At 43.7% G+C, this 25,681-nt stretch overlaps 1 pseudogene; it reads right to left on the bottom strand.

The window, feature by feature from the left end:
* LOC142106613 (uncharacterized) overlaps positions 1-14,604 on the bottom strand; it is a 99,999-nt pseudogene extending 85,395 nt beyond the window's left edge.
* Positions 14,605-25,681: the final 11,077 nt, after the last annotated feature.

Genomic DNA, 25,681 nt, shown 5'->3' with positions numbered 1-25,681 from the left:
AACCCTAATTTTTCCCTTATTCTTTAAAAGGATATTCTTATGTGTAGTCCAAACATGTTTAAACTGCTCTACTGTATTAGCCTCTACCACATCTGATGGGAGGCTAGTACACTTATCCACTACCCTTTCTGTGAAGTAGTTTTTCCTTACATTTCCTCTGGAACTACTTCCCTCCAGTTTCAGTGCATGTCCTCGTGCTCTAGTATTTCTCTTCCTCTGAAGAATATTTCCCTATTTGATAAACCACATGATAACCACTGCTTATTAGCTAAATAGAAAAAGAAGTGGTTCGGACAGGCGAGATATCTCAAACTGCATGTGGTTTAAGTTATCTTGCCTGTTAGAATGAGAAAAAATACATAAAGAAAATCCATATTAGACATACCCATTGTTATTTAGATCTGGGCCTGGTCCTCTAGGGTTTTTGAACAAATCATTGGCCCCCTAATATATTATATAAATAGTAGTGTTCCTATTTGCCAAATAATAAATTATTATTGCCTCCTTTATAAATATTTAATAATGATTGGTGAAAACACATAAAACAAATAATTAATATAGCTGCTTTTAAAAATATATATTTTGTGCTCCATCATTTTTTTCCAATGCTGTGTGCATAACAATTATTTATTATTAATCAGCTTCCTTTCTTGATCCGTCATAATCCCTACGGGGAATAAAAAACAGAAAAAGATAAACCGCTCACTAGGAGTACCTGATGCAAATTGAGTCAATCTCTGGTGAGCCCTTAATAGCTGAGAAGCCAATCAGGCTTATTATTATAAAGGGGGCATTTTTAATTTATTATTTAGAAAAAGGGGGCATTACTATTTATATAATGTATTAGGGAGCCAACACTTCTAGGGCCTGGTTCATTAAGGAACGCAAACGTACATTTTTTTTAAAACGCAAGAAAATGATGAATGCACACATCCGTATTGAGCAAGGAGCGGATGTGAAGATAAGTCTGGTGATGAATAGGGCTCTAGGTCCGCTGTGCTGTTAGACAGGACACTGCGGATACGTCCTACACATATGTAGAAAATAAACTCACAAAAGATCACACAGAAAAAAACTGTTAATCTTACTTGTTAATGATATAGTCACATGAAATATATTTATTAGGATGTCATTAATGTCTACTGTGCATAATATACATTTTTACAGTTGCTCCTGATTGCAAACACATGATTTAGCATAAAAAAGGTGCAGAGGGTAGGTAGGGATAAATGAAGAGTCTTCATGTTAATATGATCTATCCCAAAAAAAATTCTCATTTGTTCTTAATCTGCTCTTATGTATCCACTCAATCAGTGTTATAATGATTTAATTAGTGTGAATGATATGCACATTTGATCACAACAACAATTATACATATGATTCCTGTTTACATATACTAAGAGAATTCTTTCAATGCAAATTGTTGTGCCTCTCCTTCCCCTAATAAACACATTCAGTGTTTTTGCATAAAATAATAAGAAAGATGATTTTACATATAGTAACTTATAGTAAATTACTATATGTAAAATCATTTATGTAAAAAGTTAGGGAAGGTCACAAATAAGAGAGTCCAAATGCTGATGAAGTGGATAGACCCATGGGTACCATAGGCTTAGCTGTAGACCAGCATGTATATTCTATTATCAATGGAAAGGTGTCAGAATGAGATGTGGACCGCCCTGCAGTTAGCATATGAGGACAAAGGTCTAATGAGAAGTATTAACTTGAGATGTACATTATATGGGACAAAATCAAGTGCCTGTGAGAATATAAATGAATATATAGACACATAAATAGTTCACTGTGTATGCTCTTCGCCCTACACAATAACTTAAATAATGTAAACAACTTATATAAGATAAAGACACGGAGACTTGAGTAAAGTGGCACTAAAACTATTTAATTATATCCTATTAAAACCTGGTGGCGGAGAAAGGGCACTGAAGATCAGCTCCAGCGATACCCAACCAAGCGTGGACATGGCAATATAGCCTTAAGTCCACCCACTTCTCTCATAACCCCACTGCTTGGCCGGCCCTAACCTGACGTCAGAGTAAACTGCACCACACCTCACTACTCACTCCCCCTCCCTCACTGAGCCGGACGAGGCCCCTCCCCACGGAAGGGACAAGAGTAACCGATTGCCTTGTAAGGGGACAGATACCTGTGCCAATCACGATAGAGCCGTCTATATCAGCCGCTGATCGCAGTGCCTTCCTCCCACGCTGCTGGCCCTAAGGGCCAAGCAGCCCACCACCACCAAAACTGAGCACTCTCCACACCTCCAAATAAATGCTCTCCATAAAAATACGCAAACCCTCGTCCGAGAGGTGCACACCGTCTCTCCTATATAGATTCACCCTATCCGCTGTTATCTCAGGGTGATCTACCACAAGACCTCCAAGGGACCTAATGACCTTCCACAGCACACTATTAAGCTTCCTCCCCATTATCAGGATCTTTTTTTTAAAAGGATCTGTGATCGCCACGACAGCCCTGGAAACCATCACGGACCAGCCTAGAGTAATTGATGGCCATGTCTTGTTAATATAGTGAAGGTCTTCTCTCACCTGTATAATTAGCTCAAGGGACTTACCATTACCCAGGTCATTCCCCCCAAGGTGAATAATTAATATGTCAGGGGCTCCCCACCGTTCAATCAGCTGTCTTAACCAGGGCAAGAGACCTCCCCATACTAAACCCCGTTTACCTTAGCCAAAAAATCCGTCTATCTCCTATACTGGTAAACCTCGTCTGCACCCCCGTCTGGTTAGCTGCCCAGAAAATATAAGAGTGCCCGATGATCCACACATCTCTCGCAGTAACCCCAGCATCCAAAAAAGAGACAAGAGTCAATAACTGCAATCCTTACAGGACCATCACACACAGCACAAAGGTGCACATAGGAATTTTGACGAAGGCAGCCCATAAACGGGTCTGGAGAATAGCTGGCAAGGAAAAGTAAACGGGGAGGAATGGATTTGGGTAAGGGTAAGTTACTCACACGAAGGTGAAACCCGATGAAACCCCAGAGGCACACCACTAATCAGGTATCTGGAGAAAAAAAACGGGAGAAAGCCCTTCGCGCCCTTGCTCTACACGATGAGCAGATAAGCCTTGAGTAACAAGGTAGGGGATAGAGGATCAAACAAACGACCATGAAGATAAGGTTCTAGCGCTATCTGACAGTGACAAACAATAATAATGAAAGCATAAAGAGAGAAATAGGCAAGAGAAACACAGAAGGCAAATAACCACAACATTCACATGTAACATTAATCAACTTTAACCATTAGGCCTAATGTAACTCTGATAAGCCGAAGATTTCCATCTCCCAAGTGATTTTATAGCCTCCACCGAAGTCCCCGCCAAGACCGCGGAGGTGGCCACACCAATTCTAAAGGAATGTGAGCTGAAAAACGAAGGGTTAAGGCCTAGCAACTTTATCGCCTGTTTCAGGACCGCATTAAACTGATATCTGGTAAGTTGTGCTTTCTCCTTATGTATCAGGAAAATTGAGTCGGAAGGCCTAATTAGAATAAATTGGGTGGTTAATTCGACTGGACATAATTCTTTATCTTTTTGGGCCTGCAATTGTAACCAGCAACCCCTCCCCCTCTGATCCATTTTTGATCGGGCTATCCTAACACTTAGATTATCCTTACGTATGACCACATCTTCAGTAAGCAGACCTGCGGAGACATGGCCTGCCGCCTGCCCCACTAGCTCCGCTACCCTGAAAGCCCCAAAAAATGCAAGGCTAAAAGCAGTACGAAAAAGCAGGACCTAATACTCGTCCCGAGCCACATCCACTAAAATCCTCATAAGCTGAGCTAAAATCTGCATGGTAATCGGGTGGCGCGTGTCAGTAGAGGTCGGTCTCTCCTTTGCCCATCCTTTCAGAGCCTTAGATATCAAAAAGCCTTTAGTTATGTCTACCGTGCCATTCAGCCGTGACATAAACGAAATGCCCGCCAGTGTAGAAGACATACTAGCCTTAGATGCTCCTTCACAAAACTTCAACCACATGAACTCCATCACTGCATCCCGCTATCGCCTGCGGGGAAGATGCGCTCTGGCTATTAACGGACTGAACTACTCCTAGGTTATCACACCAAAAAACAACGTGCTTGCCCCGTAGGGCGACAGCCCATAGCTCTACGGCAACAATAATCGGAAATAGCTCCAACAAATCCAAGTTTTTAACCCATCCGCTATGATGCCACGACTCTGGCCAAGCTTCTGCACACCACTGCCCGCCCAGGTAAGCTCCAAAGCCTTGCGAACCCGAAGCATCCGTGAAAAGCTCAAGGGTAGCGTTGTTTACCGGGGGGTGGGCCAAATCCTTTTCCCGTTAAACTCCTTAAGAAACCTCTGCCATAACTGAAGATCATCTTTAATTTCTTGTGACAGCCGGACCGCTGCATGGGGTTTACGCTTACCCACTATGGTTCTTTGCAATTTGCGACAGAACACCCTGCCCATTGGAATCACTCTACAGGCAAAGTTAAAAAGCCCCAGAAGTGACTGAACTTTTTTCAATGACATGTAGGGAGAGCTAAGCGCCATCGCAATCGCCTCTCCCATTTTCTTCAACTTATCCTCCGGGAGCCTACAACAACCTACTTGTGAGTCGATCTCAATGCCTAAAAAAGCTAAACAATGGGAAGGACCCTCGGTCTTATCGTTGGCAATGGGAACTCCCATCACCGTAAAAAGGGCTTGAGCTGATTGCAGCACCTCTAAGCAACTGCTGGACCTGTCAGGACCAATAATCAAGAAATTTTCTAGGTAGTGAGCAATCCCCCTGTGTCCCGTTCCAGCCTGAATGCACCAGTGGAGAAAGCTGCCAGACCTCTCGAAAAGGGCACATGAAATTGAGCAGCCCATGGGCAGGCAGCGGTCGACATAAAAACCGCCACGGTGTCTAAAGCCCATAAACTGAAACGATTCCGGATGGAGCGGCAGCAGACGAAAAGCTGACTCTATGTCAATCTTGGCCATTAGGGCCCCCTCCCCGCACTCCTGGACTAGGGCAAGGGCCTCCTCAAATGACTGATATTGGACAGCGCTGACTGCCGCGTCAATGGCGGCATTTACTGATTCGCCTAATGGGTAAGATAGGTGTTGAATAAGTCTGACCTTCCCTTCTGCTTTTTTGGGCACTACGCCCACCGGGGAAACTACCAAATTTGGAATGGGTACGTTTAAGAAAGGCCCTAACATCCTGCCTCACCGAACTTCCTTTGCAATTTTTTCGTCCAGAATCTCCGGGAATATAAACGCTGATTTCAGATTGCGGGGCCATGGTAAATTTAATTTTTTAAAAATAGGAATTCTAAATCCAAAATGAAATCCTTACCGAATTATGGCTGCGGCCTCTGCGTCACTATAAAGTGACAGCCACTTATCTAGAACTTCAAGCTTAAATGGGGATTTGGCCTTGACCCGGAGCTGCTGTAGCAGCCCCACGTCCTCTCCCACCCCCAACTCTGGTTCTAACACACTCTGATGCGGGGTGGAACCCACCACAGGTGGAGCAGGAGTGGCGGAATCTGCAGGCCGCCCCCCCCTCTGACAAGACCCTGAATTGAAAGCGAAGCACTTTCCTTTGCCGGGGAGGGTTTGTTGCGCCCTCCCCCACCCCAGGAAACCTCCTCCCTTGCGAAACCCCTTGTCGCTGACTACTTGGCCTCATGAGGTCCATCCACGTATCTATGTCTTTAAAACCTAACGGCAACTTCTCCCGACCCATCATCTTTTTAGGAAACATCTCATCATAATTCCTCCAGACAACCGGCCCGTCCTTTAAGAAAAACGTCTGTAATTAGGTGTAGATACTTCCATGCCTCAACCTGTTCTTCTGGCCTAAAATCCGTGTAAAGGGTTGCAAACACACAAAAACCTTTAACCCACCTAGGGAATATTTTGTAGCTCTCCTCGCCTTCACCGTTCCTGTCCATCGCAGCCTCAAGACCTTTTTTGCCCTCATCAGTCAAGGTAAACATATCAACGTAATACCCCTTTTTGATTTTGTCTCTGACACTAGGCCTAATGCCATAAAGTAGAGCTTCATTCTCCACTCTTCCCGAGTCCCCAGCTCGCGCCACTATGTCGGGGCCTAGCGGTCCGCTTCCCCACTAATTGTGTCTGAAATAGTTTAATCAGTTTGCGGGGCTTGCTACCAGAACCCGAGGTTTCCTCGCTCGTTGTAGACTTCGGGGGGCTAACACCACGTGATTTGTGTGTACTAGCAGAAATGTTCTCACCTCTCTCCTCTGTGACCTCCACTTCCGGCCCGGGTCCCGCCGGCAGCCCGACCGCCGGCCGCTCCTCCACACTTGCTGAAACGTCTCCTGTTGCCCGATCAACCGTGGCCGTTGAAGATCCACCAGCGGCTGACCCCGACTCCACCGCACGACTTTCTGTACCTTGAACCACCGGCTGCTGGTTCTGTGAAGCTGAAAGAACACCTTTGTTAGTTTCGAGCCTACCAACAGAGACATTCCTTACAAAACCTGCGTCTGGTGTGTTTACACTACTATCAACAAAAGTCGCCGGAGCGCTAGGCCTAAATCGGGTCCCACCGCGGTATCCTAAATCGTCCGTCTCAGGCCTCAGGCCCCAGTCCCCTCCTAAAATGCTACCTTCCAGTGGTTCCGAACTCTGCGCCCCTGACCCCCTGACTCGTTGCCCCCAGCCGGGAACAACCGCTGCGCTACCACCTCCCTATCTTCATGACCATAATCAAAAACTTGGCTGGTCACACGTCAGGGTGGGGACCATGGCCAAAATTGTCCGCCCCCATATACCTTGGTCCCGAGGACCTCTGGTAACTGCTCTCCCTCATCTGCCTATCCTCTGGAGGGGATGACTGTTGATGGATCAACCCGCTCGCCGACCGTGCCGGCTGAGCCCACCTGGCCCGCTGCTTTAAAATTCCGGCCCGGATGGCTCCGGGCTTCCCACCCCCTCTGTGTACCAATAGGGCCCTGACTCCAAGCCCCCATGTCCTCCTCCCTATTACAGGCAAAAAAGGCTCTGCGCTCTCTGGCTGCCTCCTCCCGACCCGAAGGGGACGTGTAAAGTGATCTGCGTACAGGCCTGGACTGGGTCTGAGACTGAGCCCCCCATTCAGACCCTCTAACACTGCCTGTCAGAAAGGGGCTAGGTGAGAAATAAAACTGGTGAGGGGCCTGACAAAGTACTTCCCTACCCTGTTCCCTAGCTGCCAGCACAGGGGGGGTTAATGGCAATACCACCCCTGTGCTGCAAAATCTATTCTCCCTTGCTCCCCCTGGTGGGCTAATGGCTCCCCTGGCGTGGGTAAGGCCCTCATGCTGCCGCAGCGGGGGGGGGGGGGTAACTGCCCCCCCCACCGCTCTCACTGTCTACCACCCTGCTGCCTATGTATTCCACCCCCGCAGCACTACTCCGCGCCCCCCCGCCCGACAACCCGTCTCCGGCGACGGGAATGAACTCCCTCGCCGGAGGACGGGATCATTCTGAACCGCCGCACCACGCGCAACGGACCCCCGTCTGCCTCGGGTCCCTGGGCAGGCTGAGGAATCACTGGCCACCAATGCAGGCTGACGCCGGCGGGAGGCACTGGCCATGCCTCCCCCGGCAGACCCGCTGTTGCCCGAGACCGTGCCCTCCTCTCCAATATGGCGACGGCCGTCGCCTGGGGAGGGGGAGCGGAGGCGTGCAGGCCTCACAACGGTCCTTCTAGGACGGGGCATATTAGGGACAGAGATGGGCACCGATTACAAAAGCAGGAGGGGGGGCAGAGAAGGGGGATGGAAAAGCGAGAGAAAAATATAAGCAAAGAAAAAACAAAAAATATATATATATATAACGATGAATTGGGGTAAAAAACAAAATGAAGATAAGGCTATACGAAAAGAAATGAAAAAAGACAGAAAAAGCACTATACCAGAAAGCAAAAGGACATTAAAGACAGGGACAGATAAAGTAAAAAAATGTCCTTATCTTTCCAGACGTCTTCTCTCTCCGGATTTTGCCAGCCGAGTGACTCACCCAGGAAATTGCATCTCCTACAAAGCCACAAAGACCTCCCCTCAGCATCACTGGCCAGACCCACACTCCACATTAACTCTTTCAGGTAAGTGCAAGCACGAATGCAACACTGTCACTATTTACTTGCGTTCGTCTAAAAGGGGACTCTCTTGTACTTCTGTGTGGGAGCACAGGTGGATGATGAGGAGGTTGCAATAGCAAAGCTGTAGAATTTAACACCAGAGTTCGATTTCCTGGTGGTAGCATTAGAGTCAAATGATACTAAGCTAACTACAGAAATTGTAAGGACTAAACTGCTGCAAATCCAACAACGAATTGCTGTTGACACTAATACTGAAAGTTCTGCATTATTCACAAAAGATAAAAGTCAAAAAAGCCCAAGTACAAATGCTTTAAATATCACAAAATGGGACACAAAGCATCAGAATGCAGGCTGAGAGGTGCAAAATAATACGCATAAAAATGGTGATAAGCCAAATGAGTCAGCATTAAACATTACAGGCAGTCACAAAAAGGACTAGACGCTTCAGCTGCAACCAAGAGTGGTCTACTTCAATAAAATCATGTGAACACATATTTGTAAAAGGAAAAGGAGACAAGATGTTCCATATGTACCAGATTTGTGAAACCAACCTTATTACCATAAGTGTTCTTGAGAGAGAAGGTAACAGAGTCAAATTTGTAGAAAGCAAATGTGTGGTGCAAAACCAAAGAGGGACTGTTATTGCAACAGCAATTTGGTGCAACCAATGATATGTCCTAGACGCTGAACAGCATTGTGCGATGATGGTTTCAGATAATAGCAGAACGGTTATATCGCACTAGGACAATCCCATATTATCCAGGAGGTGGACTTAATGATAAACTTTTAATAACATGTCTATCTCTCTGGAAAAGGTGCACCCACACATAAAACTGAATGTAAACATAGAAAAAGAACAAGTATGTGTTTTAGGGGCACTCAAAGGATGATAGGGATATTATAAAATTTAAATTTTATTAGATATACATTAAAATAATCTCACATAGTAAAACGATAATAGGAGTAGTGAAATAGTAAAAACTTGAAATGGAAAAAATGACCAAAATACACTATATCTGGTAAAACTAGCAGACGTACTGCCAGAGCGCGCTAACTCTCCTAGAATAATATATAAGTTCTCAACGAGTGCTGGGTTAGGGATCTACCTAAACACCTAACATTCATAATACAATGTAAGGATTAATAAACTCTAAAGGTTGATTCCATCAAAATAAAGTAAAACACTTTATAGGAATTCTCAAATCTTATAGCAGCAGAACTATATAATCAAAAAGTGATAGCAAAATCGAGCAGACTGGACCAATAATGGATTGAGAGTATCGTGGTATAAGGCAAAATACTCTCCAATCTCCCTCTAATGGAATGAGACGGCAGGGCAGCCTCTGTAAATTGTTAATATGTTACAGCTGGTCAAAGCACTACAGCTATCACAGCTGCAAATGCTTACTTAATGCATAAAGTGGTCCGTGAATAGCCCACTCTGTATAACTAAGGCACTAAATATTGCCTCGATCTAAAGATACAGAAAGTTACTTCACTTAGAGAAATATAGTGCAGAGTGACTGTTAAGCACCATAATAGGGGTTAATTATGAAACTGATCTGTAGTTCCCCAATTATGACTGTGAATGTATAATAGATTGCCACGCTGGATTAGGCACATCAGAACAGGCACAAATGGCTGCTATAGAGAGATTCCAAGTTAAATTAAGTCAGCACCCATAGTATGTGTTTAATAATAGAAAAAGAGGAGAGTCAGCGCATGTATCGCCGACGCGCGTTTCACTAGACTCAGCTTTTTCAAGGCAACCAGACCACATGATCCAATAGGGTTTTTATAGTGTTAGGACCACCCATTCACTGACGTCATGTTGTTTGATCACTATGGCAACACAGGACACCCGTTTATAACAGCGTGTTCTGAGTCTCTTTATCATAACAAAAGAAAATGTAATTGGATTAAACTGTGAAACTGGGATAACATTGTTCTAACGGTAAGTATGATATTAGGATGTTGATATTATGAATAAGTAATTGACTGTTGGTAACAATATAAACAAAGGCAGAACCCAGACACAGAATGAACATGGAGAATGAGATGATTATATTGTCATAAGAGAAGAATAAAATGGTAAATTTATTCTATAAACCATCATTTTTTATGTATTAAGTATAATACCAGCACAGAACATAAAAAATAATAAAATAAAAAAATAAAAAAAATATTGTTAATTAAAACAAAAATACTTATCAAATAAGATCCATTATAAAATAGAAACTATTAATTGATCAAGTAGGTGTTGAGTAATGCGTTGAGTGAATGATCATTGTAAAATAACTAGAAAATGATCAAGAAAAATTGTGTATTGTGTTAAGTAAAAATATTCAAACTATAATGGCTGTAAATTCATATAATAAATAATAAAGATTAAAGTGAAACCCTAATAGAGTATGTCTCTTATTGAGAAACATAAATAACGCATAGTAAGGGAGCATTCTCACTGCTCCAAGAAATACAAATAATGCATTGGTGGAAAGGTGTGAGAGATGTGTAAATTAAGTCATCAAGATAAATACCAAGTATGACAAAAAAGGTTATAGGTATTATAAAATACTGAAAAGTTATTATGGTCATTAAGCCCTCTAGGAGCCAAACTATCCATCAAGAAGATCTTCCTTGTCTCCCTTTTTAGTAATTCCAAGTTAAGATCACCCCCTCTTAGACCCATATGGATTTGTTCCATGGCGAATTCCTGAAGTCCAAGTGGTTTTCCATTATGACATTTTTTAAAATGTCTTGCTACTGTTGTGATTTGTTTTAGATTTTGTATGTCTCTCTCTGCCCGTCTAATATTCCCTACATGTTTCAGCACCCTTCTTTTTAAGGGTCTGCTAGTCATGCCAATATAACGTAAATTGCATGGGCAGATAAGACAATAAATCACATTTGGGGAATCACAATTAAGAAATTCCTTGATCTTCCACATCTTCAAGTAGCGATCTTTATATTCCTTAGTTTGGACCATATATTGACACGCCTGGCATTTACCACATTTATAAAATCCAGTGGGTCTATTAGAGATCCTAGGTAGTGGGGGTAAGGCACTATGTACAAAACTATCCCTCAAATTCCTGGAGCGGCGCCATGAAATAGATATTTTATCTCCCATGATTTTGTCAAGATCGTCATCCGATTTAAGTACTGCCCAGTGTCTTTGAAAGATTTCTCCAATCTGTCTCCATTCAGTACAGAATGAGCCTATAAGACGAGTTGTTAAATTCTGAGTCCTATTCTTGGAAGATGGGTAAATAAGATCCTCTCTATTTCTTTTGTTTACTGATACTTCGGCCCTATGTATGACACGCTTGCTATATCCTCTCGCAACCAATCTATTCTTGAGTTCAACCGCTCTTGTATTAAAAGTCTGTTCTTCAGAGCAGTTGCGCTTCATCCTAAGGAGCTCCCCTTTGGGGATACCCCTAATCACTGCCGGGTAGTGGGAGCTAGATGAATGAAGAAGGCTATTAGTCGCGGTTTTCTTTCTGAAGACATCAGTGCTAAGATGTCCATCTGTTGTTTTGTGGATAGTTAAATCCAGAAAATTAATATGATCTTTATGTATCTCCGATGTCAGCTTAAGATTAAGATCATTTGTGTTCAAAATGCTAGTAAATTCTGAAAATAAACTTTCCTCACCGTCCCAGAGGACCAGAACATCATCAATATATCTAAGCCATAGAACAATATGGCTAGTATAAAAATGGTTCTCTTCAGTGAAAACCTTCTCCCTCTCCCACCACCCCAGAAAAAGATTGGCATATGTGAGTGCACACGCACTGCCCATAGCGGTTCCCCTAATTTGAAGATAAAATTTCTCTTCAAAAATAAAGTAATTGCAGGTCAAAACAAATCTTAGTAGATTTAGAATGAAATCGTTCATATCATCCATGGTTCTCATATTCAGAAAGTATTCAGTTGCCCGTATGCCCTGTTCATGAATTATATTTGAATATAAAGACTCCACATCAAAATATGCCAATCTTGTTGTATCATTAACAGTGACATTATTGATCTTTGCTAAAACATCAGAAGTGTCTCTTATGTAAGAATCAAGGCTGATGACAACTTCTCTTAGCTGCGCATCAATGAATTTACTAGCATTTTCGGTTAGATTTCCAATACCGGAGACTATTGGTCTGCCGGGAGGGTTTCTTTCGTTCTTATGAATTTTTGGAAGAACATAGAATGTTGCTACCCTAGGATGATATACTGTCAAAAAAATCAAAATTTGTACGTGAGATAATTCCTCTTGCATATGCATCATGCAGTAGTTTATCATATCTCAACTGTTACGGCTCAGCCAATTACGGCTGTCGGATTAAAAATGAGACGTTTGTAACAGTCAGTATCATTCAGCTGACGATAAATTTCCTTTATGTACTGTGATCTAGGCCATAGAACTACATTTCCGCCCTTATCGGATGGTTTTATAATTACGTTATCCCACTTCTCAATTTCTTTAAATGCCTTCCATTCACCCTCAGTAAGATTGTATTTAGCCTTGACTCTATATTGTTTTTGTTGATACAATCGATTTAAATCCCTAGATACAAGATCTTTGTATGTCTTAACTTGAGGACAAATAGCCAAATCGGGAGTAAAAGTAGATTTCTTTTTATTTTTGGGAGGTTTGTTCTCATCCAATGGTTCGTTATCTAATGACAAAAGATAGTCTATTATACATTCACAGTTATAATTGGGGAACTACAGATCAGTTTCATAATTAACCCCTATTATGGTGCTTAACAGTCACCCTGCACTATATTTCTCTAAGTGAAGTAACTCTCTGTATCTTTAGATCGAGGCAATATTTAGTGCCTTAGTTATACAGAGTGGGCTATTCACGGACCACTTTATGCATTAAGTAAGCATTTGCAGCTGTGATAGCTGTAGTGCTTTGACCAGCTGTAACATATTAACAATTTACAGAGGCTGCCCTGCCGTCTCATTCCATTAGAGGGAGATTGGAGAGTATTTTGCCTTATACCACGATACTCTCAATCCATTATTGGTCCAGTCTGCTCGATTTTGCTATCACTTTTTGATTATATAGTTCTGCTGCTATAAGATTTGAGAATTCCTATAAAGTGTTTTACTTTATTTTGATGAAATCAACCTTTAGAGTTTATTAATCCTTACATTGTATTATGAATGTTAGATGTTTAGGTAGATCCCTAACCCAGCACTCGTTGAGAACTTATATATTATTCTAGGAGAGTTAGCGCGCTCTGGCAGTACGTCTGCTAGTTTTACCAGATATAGTGTATTTTGGTCATTTTTTCCATTTCAAGTTTTTACTATTTCACTACTCCTATTATCGTTTTACTATGTGAGATTATTTTAATGTATATCTAATAAAATTTAAATGTTATAATATCCCTATCATCCTTTGAGTGCCCCTAAAACACATACTTGTTCTTTGTCTATGTTTGGTTTCAGATAAAAACCAATCCATGGAACTGTGCAATAAGAGACTGGGTCATTTGGGAAATAATAATAATAATCAGAAACTAGCTGATGGAATGGTCACAGGGATCACTGTCAATAATCCTGAGAGACTGGCATGTGAGGGTTGTGTAAAGGGTAAACAAACCTGTTGTCCCTTTCCAAAAATCAGCAACTAGGACTGAAGTACCACTAGCCCTAGTACATAGAGATGAGTGTGTGTCCAATGGAAGTAAAATCTGTTTGTGGCTATAGGTATTTCATTCCACCTATCGATGATGTCACAAGGATGACACATGAGTGCTCATTAAAGCTAAAAGTGATTTTGCAAATATAATTGAGGAATATAAGAACCTAGTAGAGACTCAAACAGGTCTAAAATGAAAAGTCTTAAGATCCGGCAATGGCGTTGACAAGACCCTAGCTTAATTCTTATATATGGCATTAACTGAAACGGCAAAGGAACCTTTAGGGCTAAAATAGACTTTATTTGAGTTAGGTGTTCTTTACCAAGTTGAGACTATCAACATCATTGTGAGTCATGCGAGGATAATGCCGTTGGCATGTTAACAAAAGGACTGGCATGATATTTGTTAAACATATTCTTGTCGAGATTTGGACTGGAATGAATAAGTAATTAATTAATTAATTAATGTTGATATATCTAATTTGTGGTTAACAAATGGCCTCCCGTCTTGTGAGGCTGGACAATCTCCCCCCCGGTAATGGCCGCCAGCCTAGCCCCGGAGGCAACCAGCCCATTATTAGCCATATTGGTGCTTTTGGGGACATTCCCAGTGCCCCTCACCAGCAAACAGCGCCTGGAGAGGTCCCCACCCAGTGCTTACCTGTCAGCGGTCGGAGAGGCTGCAGATCCTTCATTCATGAGCAACCTGGTGGTTCACAAAGAACCTCAGATCACGCTCACCAGAGCGGGAAGTGGTCCCCAGCTCTGAAGCTCCAGCTGCTGTTGGCACCAGATGCAGGTTTGCTGCGAGGGGCAGTTTATCCCCCATTAGGTTAACAAATGTACTGGGCAACCCTTTAATCCACACTACCCCTCCTGATCACATCAACAACTGCAGTGATCATGGCCAGGCATGGCTACCAGGGTAAGCCTCACAGCACAGGTGGCACAGTGTTAGCAGTGCCATTAGCCCCTCCTATGCTGTCAACAAACACATTTAAATGTACTTTCCCAGCTGGCCCCCCATCAGTTGTTTTTTCTCCCAAGCCTATTTTTGCCAAATAGTAGCAGTGGATCCGAATGGGGCGCACAATTTTATAGGAGTCCTCCTCAAGCACATAGAGCACTATATCAACCGTCCCATAGCCAATAACTTACAACTTTGTGTTGCAGAGGTTTTTCCCCCCAAAAGAAGGCGACAAGCGACATGGGAAGAACATGCCACGTATGACACTCAAAGGTTTATGCCACAAAGGAAGTTGTCTGTGAGGCATTATTCCCCCTACAATGCCCCCTACACCCCCGAACAGAAAAACCTATAGCCATAGTCAGCATCATCAATTATCGCCCCCTCCTTTGTCTCAAATAAATGATGGCATAATAACAAACACAGCCAGGGCAATGCGGTTACGAAAAGGCAGGAAACCGATTCAGTAAATACCAACACTCGCTTCAGTTCCCGCTATAACTAGGCGGCAGAATATATCATTGACTATCATCACAACAGTGTGGATAACCCATCTCAGTGGCCTTTTACATCAGTAGATTTCCTTGACTCTCCCAGGCACCAAATTAGTTCGACCCAATCGCAGTCCATTATTCCCCCCACTCCAAGGAGAGGATGGAGTCCCGCCACAGAACGATATGTACCATATCCCCTTATTCTGGCACGCAGTAGACCTGTCACCTCCTCTACATTCCCTCAATACAGTTTACCCACACACGAAGCGACACTAACATGCATTTATTTTCAATTTTGTAGAACCAGCATCCGCCTGCAGAGACAGCTTTACCTCAGCTCTCGGCCTTATACACAGATGAACGGAGTGCTACAACAGACATTTCCTCATCTGTCCAAGGAGTTCAAGCCCTACCAGTGGCATCAGAGGTAGCAGAAGAGCAGACGAATGCTGGTGATTCAGCTGGAGGCGTGGTGTCCGAGGTCAAATTACCCAGGCCAGTAAGTGAAAGCAACCTTCCTATTACACGCAAATCTTGTAACACTAGCCCGCCTATATCAACCACTAGTGAGGACTCACCCGGTTTCGATCAAAGGCCACGTAAACTGATTAAAATTCTGTAGACACAACTGCTGGGGAAGCAAACCAATAAGCTCCTGCGTGCTCTAGGCCCTGATATAGTTCTACTGGCTGGGGATTTAGGGCAAGTTGAGAATGAAGCTATAATGTGTGACATTAGGCAAAGTGCCAAGGATCAAATTAAAATGGGGACGCACATAGATATGTTCACCCTTACAGATGAAGGCAGGAAGAGTTTTGCAGCAGCTTGCGACAAACATGGCATGGGTGAAGAAAGTTATCGATCATTCCCCAGATGGGTCAACGGTTTCTGCATATTCGCAGCCATTTACACAGAATTTAGAGGTCCTGGATAATAAAAAAGCTAAAGAACTCAGGCTAGGTCAGATGTTAGGTCCATTTTCCAACCTACCTATTCCCAATTTAGTTGTGTCCCCAATAGGGGTAGTCCCCAAGAAAGCAATGGGTAAAATCAAAATAGAGTCAGCTTTTCGCCTGTTACCCCTCCGCCCTGAATAGTTCCAGTTCATGGGTTCCACAAGGATAGAACTTCTGTTGCTCAGATCTTTGGGAGAGAATAGCTCCTAGTCCGACATTGGAGGCGTCCACCTCGAGAAAGAAGGGAAGGTTTACGTCAGGCTGCCGAAGAACAGGAGCGGTAGAAAATGCTTTTTTAAGGCTTTGGAAAGCTTGAAGGGCCTCAGAGGACCAGTGTTTAGTATTTGCGCCCTTCTTGGTCAGGGCCACAATAGGAGAAGCAATAGCTGAGAACTTCAAGATAAAACGTCTATAATAATTGGCAAAGCCTAGGAAGCGTTGTATAGCCCTGAGAGTAGTTGGCTGAGGCCAAAGTAGAACGGCATTAACTTTATCCGGATCCATCTCCAGTCCTACTCCGGATACGATGTATCCCAAAAATGGAATTTGGGATAAGTCGAAGGAGCATTTCTCTAATTTGCAGAATAGTAGGTTCCTCCGTACCCTGGAGAGAACCTCTGCCACATGTTGATGGTGGGAGGACAGATCTTGAGAGAAGATTAAAATGTCGTTCAGATAGACTACAACGCATACGTATAATAGGTCCCGGAAGATCTCGTTCACGAATCCTTGAAAGACAGCAGGGGCATTACACAGTCCAAAAGGCATCACCAGATATTCGTAATGGCCATCCCTGGTATTAAACGCTGTCTTCCATTCATCACCTGACTTGAACCGGATTAGGTTGTAAGCGCCACAGAGATCAAGTTTGGTGAATTTCCGGGCACCCTTGATACGGTCGAAGAGTTCGGTGATAAGTGGAATCGGGTACCGGTTTTTAACGGTAATGGCATTGAGCCCCCGATAGTCAATGCAAGGTCTTAAGGTCCCATCTTTCTTTTTAACGAAAAAGAACCCCGCTCCAGCGGGAGAGCTGGAAGGTCGGATGAATCCGCGATGTAGATTGTCCTTGATGTTTTCAGACATAACCTGAGTCTCTGGTAATGAGAGAGGATATACACGACCCCTAGGAGGGTTTTTGCCAGGTAGCAGGTCTATGGGACAATCCCATGCCTGATGAGTTGGCAGACGTTCAGACCGAGCCTTATCGAACACATCAGTGAACGGGGCGTAGTGTGGAGGAAGGCCCGGAGGGCCAGGTGTTAAGGAAGATTTATTGATCTTAAGTGGAACCACTCGGGTTAGACATCTGTGATGACAATCCGGAGCCCAGGATGTGACTTGTGGAGTATTCCAATCAATTTGTGGTGAGTGAAGCTGAATCCATGGGAGACCAAGGACGATGGGACTGGTAGTAACCGGAAGGACCAGAAAAGAGATTTTCTCTTGGTGTAGAACTCCGACTTGGAGGATCAACGGAGACGTACAGTGAGTGATAAGTCCATTGACAATATGAGAGCCGTCTATAGCGGTGACAGCTATGGCGGTTTTTAATGGGGCCACTGGTAGGGACCACTGGTTCACTAGAGTACTGGAGATGAAGTTGCCGGCAGCGCCGGAGCCCAGAAGTGCTTGGGAACTAAAGGATTTGGAGGAAAAAAGAATAGTCACATCAAACGCACACACTTTGACATCCATGGAAGATAGAGAGGAGTCCAGGGCCCCTAACCTTACCTCTCCAGAACAGGTTAGGGCCTGACATTTCCCGACTTCTTGGGACATGAGTTCAAGCTGTGAGAAGGGTCAGCACAATAGATGCAGAGATTGTATTTTTAATTCGTCGATCCCTCTCTTGAGATGTTAATTTTGAGCGGCCTACCTCCATGGGTTCCACTGGAGGAGGGAGATGACGAACTGGAGGTGATGAAGTAGTGAACCCTTAAGAGGTGCTGGTTCTTTCAGACTCCCTCTCACGGAATCTCATGTCTACCCTATGACATAGGGAAATTTGGTCGTCCAAGGATGATGGTAACTCTTGTGTGGTCAGTGCGTCTTTGATCTTGTCTGCTAGACCCTGCCAGAAGGCAGCTATCAGGGCCTCGGTGTTCCACTGCAGTTCAGAGGCAAGTATTCAAAACTGAATGACGTACTGGGCCACAGAGCGTGATCCTTGGCGAAGTCGGAGATGAACAGGACACTATCCTCCAATAAGGGATCATTTCTCTCCCACAGAGGGGAGGACCACGCCAGAGCCTGTCCGGAAAACAGGGAAATGAGGTAGGCTACTTTGGCACGATGAGTGGTAAAATGGTGAGGTTGAAGCTCGAAATGGAGAGAGCATTGATTAAGGAAACCTCTACAAGTTTTTGGGTCTCCATCATATTTTGAGGGAGTAGGCAGGTGTAGCATGGAAGCAGTAGACACCTGGGATGGCACTGGGGGAGGAGATGGCGCTGGAGGTTCAACAGTTGCTGAAACATTTTGTGGAGGAACTGCTCGGGTGGCCAGAGTCTGGAAACACTGGAACAGATGTTGCTGCCGAACATCCTGTTGTTCTACCCGAGTGATCAGATGCTGCTGCATCTCCTTAGCTGTTGGTTCCAATCCTGGGTCTGTCATGGCCTGATCTTACTGTCACGGGCACTAGGAGTTGCTACCCGAGTTTCACCAGATGGAACTCTGCTAGAGAGGCGGGGATATGGCACGCACCTCAAAGCAGGCAGGTGAATGATTGGAGCGACACAACAGCAGGAGAGTAGAGATAGTCTGAGGAAGTCAATGACTTGGAGCTGTAAACTGGAGACTGAAGATAATGTAGACACGAGGAGTGGACGTGGATCGGTGATGGTAAGTAGAGGAGGAGTCAATGGTCTGCGTACAGCAAGTTGTACCACTGTTGTGATGGGAAGAATAGAATTGGTGCAGGTAGGTAGCAGGGTAGTCGGTGGTCTGCGTGCAGCAAGTTGTACCACCGCTATGGTGAGGAGACGGGTCCAGGTGTAGGTAGGTAATAGGAGAGTCAGTGGTCTGCGTATAGCAAGTTGTACCACCGCTGTGATAGGAGGACTTGTCCAGGTGCGGGTAGGTAGCAGGGAAGTCAGTGGTCTGCGTGCAGCAAGTTGTACCACTGCTGTGTGAAGGAGTGAGGACTTGTCCAGATGCAGGAGAGTGAAGTTGAAAGGCAAACTGTGGCTGTATGGGAACAGCGCGAGTAGAGCAATGTCTTGAGAGGCAGGGATGGAAGGTACAATGAATAGTCTGTATAAAGTAGGTGCCTTGCAGTGAGGAGAAGCTGGTCACAGCAGATATGCACAATGACGCCAAGTAGTAGCGTGAGGAGATATCGAGCTTGAGTGAAAGCTTGTCCTAAATGAAGCAATGCGGTAACACAGTCTATATGGGTACCTGTACCCTGTGCAGCAAACAACAATGGATGCAACTGGTATGTGAGCAAAATAGGCAATAGTCAATAGTCAGTAGAGCATACCCAGTTGTGTAGATCCGGAATCAGCTGAGAAGTGAAGCGTTGTAGCGGTATGGGGACCGCCGCTGAGTTGAGCAGGGGAGCAGCGTGGAAGCTGTAACACGATCAGCAGGGTGCCAGTGTTGGAACGGTAAGAGAATCGCTGCTGAGTGGAGCCGGGAGCAGCGTGGAAGCTGTGACACGATCAGCGGGGAGATAGTGTTGTAGCGGTGTGGGAACCGCCGCTGAGTTAAGCCGGGGAGCAGCGTGGAAGCTGTAGTATGAGAAAGCTGGAAACAGTTTGGAAACTGTACAAACGAGTAAAGCTGGAAGCAGTTTGGGATCTGCACACACCTATAGAAGTTCACTGGGAATGAGACTTCAAGATCAGGACCCTAACTAGGGTTGCAGGTGCCTCAAATAGGGTGAGGTGATTGATCTGTCAATCACCTCCATGGACAGGTGAAGTTAATAGCGGGTCCTGCGCATGCGCAGATGGCAGGATAGCGAGTGGCCACGATTCCACACAGGTGTAGGTAGAAAATATGGAGAACCTCGCACCAGTGTAGAGGCACTCACGGTCCGGTGAGTGACACTTACTTTATGCCTAAAGTTTAAGTGCTGTGTTGGGTTTTTGTTCTAATTGCCCTCTACTTTGTTTTTTTTATTCACCTCGCTTACTCAAGTCACCTATTTTCCACACCTCTCCTCTTACACTCCCCCTCCCTCGTCATCCTGCCTTCACCCACCTGCTTACCCAAGGCTCCTCCGCTCGTCGTGTTAAGTGAGGGCACATATGGTCAACCCTCAATGGCTAAGTTCCTGTGTATAACACGTTATCTTTTCCTGCAGGTTTTACCTCGGCTGCTAAAAGCATTGGGATCATCGGCCATTCAACATTCATACATATGTTCGTCGGCCAAGCATGCAAGGGTTAAGGCTGGGTTTGATAGATTAGATGATGTCCAGATTACTTGGCTAGGTAGACGGGGTCTCTCTTGGCCCCATATCCTACCTTGGTTAACTCAGAAAGTAAACAGGTGGGGTGTCCCCGACACTTTGGTTATTCATTTGGGCGGTAATGATCCAGACAAAGGAAAATCCTTGTCTGTATCTTATTATTCGAATTAGAGAGGGCTTGCAGCTTATTAGAATAAGATGGCTGGCCACTACAATAGACTGGTCCACTTTAATCCCATGACTAACTTGTAGGTGAGCAATCCCACAAAAGACTATTCTAAAAATGGCAAGAAAACTCAATAGTGCCATTCGCAAAGTGACTAGGTCCCTAGGGGGTGATTAATTTTAGATCACACAGCAATAACGGTAGACAGGGAACATCTTTAGGAGAGATGGGGTAGCTAGATATTTTCATCGAGAGGATATTGTCCGAGTTGAGGAGTCTTATTGTCATGGATGGTGGTGGGCTGATTGCCCGTAGGGTTGCAGCGTGGTAGGAAGGCACTGCAATCAGCGGCTGATGCACACTGCACTATCCTGATTGGCCGCAGGTCTCTGTCCCCTTTGAGGCAACGGTAGCTCTTAGACCTTCAGTGAGGAGGTGCCTTGTCCGGCTCAGTAAGGGAGGGCATTGTGAATTTAGACTGAGTGCAGTCACTCTGAAGCCAGCTTAGCACCGGCCAGGCATTTAAGGGCTAGTTCAGTTTTAAGTGGATGCACAGCGGTTTGCCATTTCCACTCTTGATTTTGGGTATCAGTCTGGGGGCTGTCCCGCAGTGCTCTTTCTCCGCCACCAAATTTAATTAATAAAACTGTGACCTTCTTTAGCCACTTTATATATGTCTCCATGCCTTTATTTTAGATAAGATAGTGGAGTATGCAAAAGATCTAGTGAATGGGAAGTAGGGCATACACAATGAACTATCATCATCATTTATTTATATAGCACCAACATATTCCGTAGCGCTTTACAATTGGGGACAAACACAGGAAACTAACTGGGTAAAACAGACAAAGAGGTGAGAAGGCCCTGCTCGCAAGATTACAATCTATGGGGTACTATTTATAATAATTTTAAGTACATTAACTGCGTAAGCTTGTCATACTCCTTGGGGGATATTCAATGGTCAGTAAGTTTTTGTTTTTGACCGCATTAAGTTATTTTAACACTATTTTTTTATCATTTTCAAGCAGGTTAACTTTACCCGGGATTCAATTCCATTTTTAACCCTCAGTTTTTTTTCATGAAACAGTCCTCTCGTGCTGCAGTAGAAGGTCTATTGAATGTATAGGTTGTGCGAGAGGCAGCCTCGTTAAAAGCTATTCAATGGTTTTTTAACGCGGCGAGTTACACAGGAAAATATGCTCTTTTATCTCGCACCTCTTTGGGGTGTGTTAAAAATAAAAAAAACTCTTAAAAGTATTTTAAATCATGCAATAATGTGGAAAAAAAATGTAAACTTATGTTTATCACTAATGCCTAACTTGTGTAAGTTCATTTTCTTGTGAAAAAATAATGAAATAAATTGAACGAAAAAAATAAATAAATAAAATCACTAATTAATTATATTTATGTATGTTTTTGGTACAAATATGGAAGTAGTAATGTGTTTTAACATGGTATAGATGATTCTATGGTAAAAATATAGTTCAATTAATAAATATGCTAAAGAAAGTACTGTAATGTAGATATTATCAATGTGTAATGCAATCTAATGCATGTAAATGTATGCAAAACCTTTTTTTTGTGTTATACATGACCGCGTTAAAACTCCCCTTCACTCCCCTAAAAACTCGCAAACAACGTTTAACGCGCGTGGGCAGCGTTCCCTTTTTTCACTTGAATTGCACGAGTTTGCCCGCTGCGCTAGCTCAAAACGGTCGCTATTTGTTAGGCTGCTGGCCCTGATCACCAACCCACAAACTGGATGGTGGAGATCTTCACCTATAGCAGCCGCCTTTCCCTTAGAGCTTGACGCGCTCACCGGTACTCGGATGCCCCCAGGACTTAGCAAGTGTAGTGTGGGTTGATAATGCAGGACCAGAGCAGCAGGCCAGGAGACTGGTAGAAGGCAGCGGGTAGTCAAAACGATAGCCAAGGTCAAGGGTCACAGGCAAGCAGGGTAATCGATAAACACACCAGAGGTCGGGGTCACAGGCACGGTAGCAAGGTCCAAATTACAGGCAAGAAGGGCCAGGATCACGAGCAAAACAGACAGAGTCTAATAATCCAAGCAGGGGGTCATACACAGGGAATCAAACAGAGTATCCACAGGACAGGCAGTAGCATAATAGGAGCAGGTCAGCAAGACTGGCAGAAAAGCTATAATCGGCAGTGAGGCTGCAGACCTCACTGCCCTAAATACTCCACACAGCCAATCAGAGCCTAGCTCTGGTATTACACACAGGCCCCTATTAGATAATTAAATCAACCTTAATAGCCTCCAGGCTATTAACTAGCTTTGCGCACGCTCCTGGCTGTCCCCTGTTGCCGGGGCGCAGGGCTACAGTGCAAAAGCGTCCTACTGTTGCCTTGGCAATGGTCAGGTAGTAGGCGAAAATGGCGTCTCGTCGTCAAAGTGACGGCCGGGACGCCAGGGGGCACAGGAAGCGAGCCACGGCGGCTGTGAGTACCGCTGCGGCTCGTGACACTATTGCCGTCAAAAATCTGCAGGAGATTTTTTTTTTTAAGGCTGCGGGGCAAAAAAAACCTTGCTGACAATTGAATACCCCCACTGTCTATTATAGTCAGTATCATCTGTATACATGCATATATCATCTGTTACAACAAGTTCTAAAATAAAACCAACAAATTGATTAAGAATAAAAGCTTATTGTGGTTTAACATCTGTCACCAAGGCCGCTGACACAATAGTTGTATTACATATAACAGCACAATTGACCTGATAATAGGTTTCTGCCAATATAGAATATCATAAGAGAATAAACCCTGATTGGCATACAGCAAGACATACAGTTTAATCAAAGCCAAAACCACCAGTCTCAGAGGGAAAGCTTGGCGAGTGTGCATAGTTCATATAATAAAGAAAACAGTATATTAACTTAAATTTACAACATCAGGAAAATGCAACTAGCAAAATTGCAGTGGAAAACTTATCCTTAATATAGTGCTCATCAGAAAACTGATGGAAATTACATCTCATAAGGTGTCCAAACTTGCTAGTATCTAATGCTACACAGAAAAAGACTTGAGGCACGGACTATTGAAATAAGCAATTACCAAGCATCACATTTGCAACAAATAAGGGGGAAAGTTTTAAACAAGAGAATCACTAGAAGTGCAAACATAACTCTCTAATTTAATAACTGGAGAACTTTCAACATATTTTGTACATTCAAGTTAACAAGTTAGGTGAAACAGCTCATTTTTATGCCTTCATTAAGGCCGTTATCGACAAGTGTATTAAAACTAGGAATCCATTTGAGATCCAATTGCAACCTTGCCTTAGAGAAGGTATATGGTCAGAAGGGCTACATTTGAGTTGGTGTAAATTATGGCCATCAGCAGTCTTTACTTTTTTGATGGATACCCTTTGCTGGACATATTGCTCCTAGAGCTTTTGTGTCATTTTACTTACATGCAACAGAACACAGGGGTATTATAGAACACAGACAATACAACTACTTTCACAATTGAGCCTATAACAAATGTTAATTTACTAGTATTAATTATAAATGCCAGGGTTTTTAGTAAGCCAGTTCATTGTTCTCAAAACAGGTTTGTTTGTGCAATCCGTTTTAACTAGAAAGTCATTAAGACCCTGTGACGAAACGAGTGTGATACGCTAACCATTCTGTGTCTCGTTTCTCACATAATGTGGATTATAGTACTTTTTATAGTCCTTGATTTTGTTCCCCAGCTCACCAGACTACAACTGCATTGTCCAATTACATGTGGTTAAGGGGACATTGTAGTTCAATGTAAATATGTATATTGTGTATTATATATTGATGACTTGCAGTAATGTTATTCATTGTCCTTAAACTGAAGCCAGGAGGATTATTTGTAAAGATCAGGTGGTGTCCAGGATACAGGTAAGATGGCTGGAGCTGCATTCATTCTCCCCCCTCCTTCCTCTACAGGAAGCATGGAACAGCTGGGGACCCTGTGACATCACAAAGTAGTGTAAGGGGTTAATTTTAGGAGGGGCTCACTGCTACCTTTTCCTTGGAAGTAGGGGAAGCCAATTAGCATCAATTGTTCTCCTTAGGACTAGTCCAGACGTTCTTTCTGCATCCCAGCAGGAGGCTTCTGTGAAAGGACAGCTCATCTTCACTGCCCTGTCCAAACCCCCTAGTCCTGCACTGACCAATGGTTAAGAAGAATAGACCCAGGAGTTTGCCCAGGGAGGGGAAAGACTGTGGAAATTAGACCTGTGATATAAGGAACGACTCCAGGGGGGAAGGGTGTTCCTTCTGGGATTTCATTCATGAAGACTGCAAGATCTAGTTTTTGGGTTGTCGTTCTCTACTAGTATATATATATGCAGCTGAGAGAGATCCATGGGTTGTGAAGTCTGGACAGCCAGGTGACTATAACTCCTTAAGCTATTGGTGTAAGGGACAGATAATGTGCTAAACCTGCTTGGTATTTATTTACTGTGTGTACATAATATTCTAGTGTTGTTTGTATGACAATAAATATACTGTTGTATTTTTATAACTGCATTTGCCTGAGTGACTATACGAATTCTAGAAGGTACTGGGTAGACTTTCCTGGCATAGGAAGGCACCCGTGGGTGGTCAGCTAGTATGAAGTGGGTAGCATTGGGCCAGATAAACCCGGTATCTTCACAGACCCCTCCAGTATATAAAATGTGAGGTGGATTTTATGGTCTTGACAAATATATGATCTGAAGAAAGTAGATGCCATTGATTTAATGTGCTTCAAGGTAACAATAAATGTACTATAAAAAAAAGTACTTTTCTGTGAGTGGAGACAAGATCATGGATTTTGGGATGCAAAAATGTCTCTTTTTCAAGATTAAATATGCACTATGGCTTCTTAAACTTCATTGCTGCTGCATCCAGCTTTTCCAATGTTC

The sequence above is a fragment of the Mixophyes fleayi genome, chromosome 11 (genome assembly GCF_038048845.1).
Source record: "Mixophyes fleayi isolate aMixFle1 chromosome 11, aMixFle1.hap1, whole genome shotgun sequence".
Classification (NCBI taxonomy): Eukaryota; Metazoa; Chordata; class Amphibia; order Anura; family Limnodynastidae; genus Mixophyes; species Mixophyes fleayi.
Note: the sequence above shows the minus strand (reverse complement) of the source record. Positions and strands in the feature narration are given on the sequence as shown.